The sequence below is a fragment of the Rutidosis leptorrhynchoides genome, chromosome 9 (assembly GCF_046630445.1).
Source record: "Rutidosis leptorrhynchoides isolate AG116_Rl617_1_P2 chromosome 9, CSIRO_AGI_Rlap_v1, whole genome shotgun sequence".
In the NCBI taxonomy this organism is placed as follows: domain Eukaryota; kingdom Viridiplantae; phylum Streptophyta; class Magnoliopsida; order Asterales; family Asteraceae; genus Rutidosis; species Rutidosis leptorrhynchoides.
The window spans coordinates 18,925,878-18,932,711 of NC_092341.1; positions in this window are offsets into that span (position 1 = coordinate 18,925,878).

The following is a 6,834-nucleotide window of genomic DNA, read 5'->3' on the forward strand; positions in this document are numbered from 1 at the left end:
ACGGCCAACACATCATAACTATGCGCGACACAGCCCCGCGCATTGCAATCATGCGTGATACGACCAAATGTGGCCCATGCATGTTAACCACAACTACTCGCGATGCATCATTGCGCTTAACGCAATGCAGCGATGTGAGCATGCTAACTTCCACTACCAATCCGCAATGCACAAAGTAGCGACGTAGCAAAAACAAAACTGAAGGGATACTGATAGTATACCATCATTCCCCCCAGTTCGGTATGAAATGTGCAAACATATCATGGCGAACTATAAATAAGACCACGTTAAAGTGACATCATGTAACAAGTAGTTGATCAGAACTCGTAGTTGTATACAAGGCATCTCAAACTCGCGGAGTCCGATCTCAGAGTCATATTGAGTCATCCTTACCACATATTTGTGAGGGGTATCAAGTAACCATGCGCTTACGCAGCGTAATCATGGACTTTTATGCATGTGTATGCATGTGATTGTAATTGCCTGATATCGCAAATTAAGACAATTCCCACAATGTGTGCATAAGTTAACTAAAACTTATGCACAATTTCGGGCGCTGCATAAAATAAACCAATATTTTAACAAAAATACTGTGTGTGAGTCCGCACGAAAAAAGTTTATACTCATAAGTTACAGCATCACTTGCTCTGTCACGTACTAGGGGTGCACTTAGTTGTGTGGTAAGGCAATGCTAACTAAAAACAAACCAATGTTTTTATACTTAAGAGTTTCCCCAAGTAAACCAATACTTAGGATAATTTAATGTGCACAAGCAAACCAATGCTCGTATTTTAAGTCGACTTGGCAGTCTTCTAGTCTGCGTGGCGCTTGGCTAGGGGAAACCCAATTCCCTTCACCTGCCGTTTGAAAGGACCCGTCTTAATCCATCCGGACGAAGTCCATATCGATTATAAACGATTCCCAACAGTTGATTACATCGCGAGGTACTTGACCTCTATATGATACATTTTACAAACATTGCATTCGTTTTGACAAGACAATCTTTCATTACATCGAAAGTTGACGGCGTGCATACCATTTTATAATATATTTAACTACAATTGACTTAATAATAATCTTGATGAATTCAACGACTCGAATGCAACGTCTTTTGAAATATGTCATGAATGACTCCAACTAATATCTTTAAAATGAGCAATTGCACAGCAGAAGACTTCTTTCATACCTGAGAATAAACATGCTTTCAAGTGTCAACCAAAAGGTTGGTGAGTTCATTAGTTTAACATAAATAATCATTTACATCATTTTAATAGACCACAAGAATTTCATTTTCAATTCTCATAAATATACGTCCCATGCATAGAGACAAAAAACATTCATATGGATTGAACACCTGGTAACCGACATTAACAAGATGCATATAAGAATATCCCCATCATTCCGGGATCCTCCTTCGGACATGATATAAATTTCGAAGTACTAAAGCATCCGGTACTTTGGATGGGGCTTGTTGGGCCCGATAGATCTATCTTTAGGATTCACGTCAATTAGGGTGTCTGTTCCCTAATTCTTAGATTACCAGACTAAAAAGGGGCATATTCGGTTTAATAATCCAACCATAGAATGTAGTTTTAAGTACTTGTGTCTATTTCGTCAAACATTTATAAAAGTTTCGCATGTATTCTCAGTCCCAAAAATATATATAAAAAGGGAACAATGAAAATCACCTAATGTATTTTGTAGTAAAAATACATATGACAATATTGATCAATTGAACAATGCAGGGTTTGGCCTCGGATTCACGAACCTATATCAAGTATATATATATTAACACGTATAATTGTAATCGGAGAAATTTATATATATATATAATTAGTGATATGGATTTTATATGAAAAGAAAATTATAGGTTTCCTTAATAAATTAAATACATTTATTTTATATAAAGACAATATTAATATTGTGAAGTTATATGTATTGCGTATAGTTTTTATTAGTTATTTGTTAAATTGATAATATTAAATAATTAGTTGTATTATCTTCTAATAATAATAATTGTATTTATTTTTAATAATAATAATTATAGTAATAATAACCATGATAATAATAATATTAATAATGTTAAGTTGTATTATTTTTATAATTTTAAGTATTAATAGCTATATGTAGAATAATAATTTTTAATAGTATTTATTATAGTAATAATAATGAAATTTTAATAATAATAATACTTTTAATTTTTTTTTGTAATCATGTTGATAATAATATTAATGATAATAATAGTAATATTAGTAATAATCATTTTTATGATAATATTGTTAATAATAATTCTAATAATAATAATAATAATAATAATAATAATAATAATAATAATAATAATAATAATAATAATAATAATAATAATAATAATAATAATAATAATACGGAGTACCTAAATAAATAAATAAAAACACGCGGTTTGCTTCCCAAATCAGATCGAAGAGCAGAGGAAACGCACACACAGCCGATAACACAATTTTAGGGTTTCTTCTCTTTATCACAAATCAATCACTCTAACAACAATCGTTGGTGTTCAAAAGGTCATGGATTTATCATCATCGCCGTTCCACCGTCATCATCAATCCTATTCATCATCGTTATTGAATAACACAGACAATCGAAGCAGTAATTGGTGTTTGATTTTTGTCTGTTCAAATTAGGAAGAATGAATACACATCGCAGCGAGTGGTAACTGTGATTGTATCATCATCAATCGATTATGCTTGGTCCAGTAATTAATCAATTAGGTAAATGATGTTCTTGTTATCTATATACTTATTTATTTAAATCAATTTTTATATTTTTATCAATCATTATCGTTCATTGTAATATAGTAATTAATTCATCCAGGTTTATGATTATGTAAATTATCTGTTTGATTCAATTGTTGAAAACAGGAGTGAAAGAAAAAAAAAACGTCAGGGAGCTGTAGAAGTAATCATTTAGAAGTGACATTTATAAATTAATTTATTTGATGTGTTTTATTATGATTTAAACAGGAAGACAGTATTGAATCTAACAGTTGAAGTAGTGATCTTGACAGAAGGCAGAGGGTTACCTATCGTAGCAGTAGCAGCAGCAACAGCTTGTCAAGTGAGTATTTGGTTAATTGAGTAATTTAGGAAATAATGAATCATAGTTGTTTTCAATAATCGATAACAAGGTTATGGTTGTGTGATTGTAAAACGAAGGTGAGGTTGGTTTGTTTTGACAGGAATCAGGATAATCAACTATAGCAGCAACGTCTGCTGATAATGATTCGATGGATGTTCAACTTAATGACTGTCTAACTGCACCAGTGTAACGACCCAAACCAACCCACGAACAAACCACGTGAAAATACAAAATAAAAAAAAAATTGCTGCACAGTGAACTGGCGCGGCGCGCCAGGATGGCCGCGCGGCGCGCCATTCGGGTCTGTCCGGAAAGTCTCAAAATGCGAAAAAGATTGACTAGTTCCCGACACTTTTAGACGAAACGCTTTTTACCACACCTCCAAATATGTAAAACTAACCTGTTTCAAATATAAAATCAATGTTTTACAAGCGGGGCCCACATCGGCCGTTTTACGAGTTTAATACAATTTACGAGTTTCGACCACCAAAAAGTTTAAGTTCCAAACTACACAATGAGCATGGCGTTTGGGATTAAACTACCCAACTATCGGTCAAACTCCAAGAGCTACTAAAGCCAAAAGCGTCCCCTAGCATCAAGCGGGATCTCTAGTCCAAAACGATGCCCTTACCCTTGTCCAAAACCGAACCTATAAAAATAGTAAACAACGAGAGGGTAAGCAAAGCTTAGTGAATGCAATAATTATACGAATACATATATAATTATACCTACTTGCATACACTTACACACCAAACCGCAAACACGCTAGCATACACATTTAGCTTATCGTCACAATAACAAGCTATAAATCTCCAATACCACAAGCTAGCATAACAACCGCATATGAATATAACTCGAATAATATAATACGCTTACAACACAAATAACCATGGTCGACCAATAGTACAAGGGAACGGCGCTCGCGAAAACGCCATCGGTGTTCATAACATCCGTTAGGGCACTTAACACCTCGCACCACTAACCCCTAGGGTGGCACCTTAACACCTCGGCACATCACCCTGAGTGGCATCTTAACACCTCGATGCATCACTCATTATTTTTATGGAGTGGTGTCTTAACACCTCGACACTACACTCCTAGGTGGCATCTTAACACCTCGATGCTACACCCGAGTGGCATCTTAACACCTCGATGCTACACTCTTCACGTGAAACGTGGTGTCTTAACACCTCGACACTACACATTTCACGCTACAACAAATAGATACATTATATACCTACACATATAATTATTCCACTCACCTTGTTGCCTTGAAGAATGCTACCGAATAATCTGCAACTCGTCAATGGAAAGTACCTATTCCATTATCACAAATTCAACAACACACTTAGATTGGATTTACAAACCAACCCAATTTGACACTTAGTGCAAATTTGACCCAAATGCACTTCCAAGTACAAACCGCGCCCAAAATTAACCAATAATCACTAACACAAGTGAGAATGGTCTTAATACGCCAATTAAACCCAATCATAGGTGTTAAACACCTATCTTTCCCATAAAGACACTTAAACCCTAATTTGACCCATAAGAAGTCAATAACACGCCATTAGCAAGTTTTGGCACCAAAACATATTTAACTCAGTTTTATACTTCAACTTAATCCATTTTAAGTTTATAAACCTTACTAAATCGACAATTGGGTCATAACCGTCACCAAACCCTAATTTTGACCCATAGTCAAAATTAGTCAACCAAATAACCCTAAATGGGTTCCAATACTTCCATAATCACTAAACCTAGTGATTAAACCCAAATTCAAGTTCTAAACATAACCAATTTGTTCACCAACCCAAAATCCACCAACACTAACAATAAACCCGATTACTAGCATCACTAAACCCACTTCATGAGTCTAAATGGGTTTATCAACAAATCAAGTTCAAACCCTAACTTTGAATAGCAAAATCAACAATGAAATTCGGAGTTAGAACTTACCAATACCGCCAAAATGATGCCGTTGACGAGTAGAACAACTTTAATGCTTGAGGTTTGACCCGAAACAACCTCCTTCTTCTCCAAATGGAGTTCTCTCTCACTAGAACTCAATCTCTCTCTAGGGTTTGAGGATGGGAGTGTTTGTGTGGGTGAGAAATGAGCTCCAATGGAGTTCTAGGTCAGTCTTGATGACCCCAAACCGACCCTAATTGAAAAGACCAAAGTACCCCTCATTTAAACCTTTTAAAAAGGCTGAAAATTGCCTCTGCAGCAATCGGCGCGCCGCGCCAGAAGGTGGAGCGCCGCTCCAAATAACTGGAAATTGTGGACGAGCCCAAAACAGGTTTCAGCAACTTGTTTTGGCCATAACTTTTCGACCGTAACTCCGTTTTCGATGAATCAAATATCGTTGGAAACGTAATAAGATATTCTATCCAATGGTAAGGCTTTGAAACATCAACTCAAACTTTATTTGGGGTTGAAAAGATACGTACACACCTTGTCACTTCGAACAACGTCCAGTTTCCTTCGACGTTCGAGCAAGCAACACGTACACTTCATACACGCATCGTACACCATAAATACATTATGTACAATAAATATTTGGGTCTTACAACTCTCTCCCACTTAAACTCGATCACGTCCTCGTGATCTTCTCTGTAGTGACCCGAACTTTTCCATGTTTATATATATTAATTGAGATTGATATTTACATGATTAAATGTTTCCAACATGTTAAGCAATCAAACTTGTTAAGACTTGATTAATTGAAATATGTTTCATATAGACAATTGACCACCCAAGTTGACCGGTGATTCACGAACGTTAAAACTTGTAAAAACTATATGATGACATATATATGGATATATATATATAGTTAACATGATACTATGATAAGTAAATATATCATTAAGTATATTAACAATGAACTACATATGTAAAAACAAGACTACTAACTTAATGATTTTTAAACGAGACATATATGTAACGATTATCGTTGTAAAGACATTTAATGTATATATATCATATTAAGAGATATTCATACATGATAATATCATGATAATATAATAATTTAAAATCTCATTTGATATTATAAACATTGGGTTAACAACATTTAACAAGATCGTTAACCTAAAGGTTTCAAAACAACACTTACATGTAACGACTAACGATGACTTAACGACTCAGTTAAAATGTATATACATGTAGTGTTTTAATATGTATTTATACACTTTTGAAAGACTTTAATACACTTATCAAAATACTTCTACTTAACAAAAATTCTTACAATTACATCCTCGTTCAGTTTCATCAACAATTCTACTCGTATGCACACGTATTCGTACTCGTACAATACACAGCTTTTAGATGTATGTACTATTGGTATATACACTCCAATGATCAGCTCTTAGCAGCCCATGTGAGTCACCTAACATATGTGGGAACCATCATTTGGCAACTAGCATGAAATATCTCATAAAATTACAAAAATATGAGTAATCATTCATGACTTATTTACATGAAAACAAAATTACATATCCTTTATATCTAATCCATACACCAGCGAGCAAAAACACCTACAAACACTTTCATTCTTCAATTTTCTTCATCTAATTGATCTCTCTCAAGTTCTATCTTCAAGTTCTAAGTGTTCTTCATAAATTCCAAAAGTTCTAGTTTCATAAAATCAAGAATACTTTCAAGTTTGCTAGCTCACTTCCAATCTTGTAAGGTGATCATCCAACCTCAAGAAATCTTTGT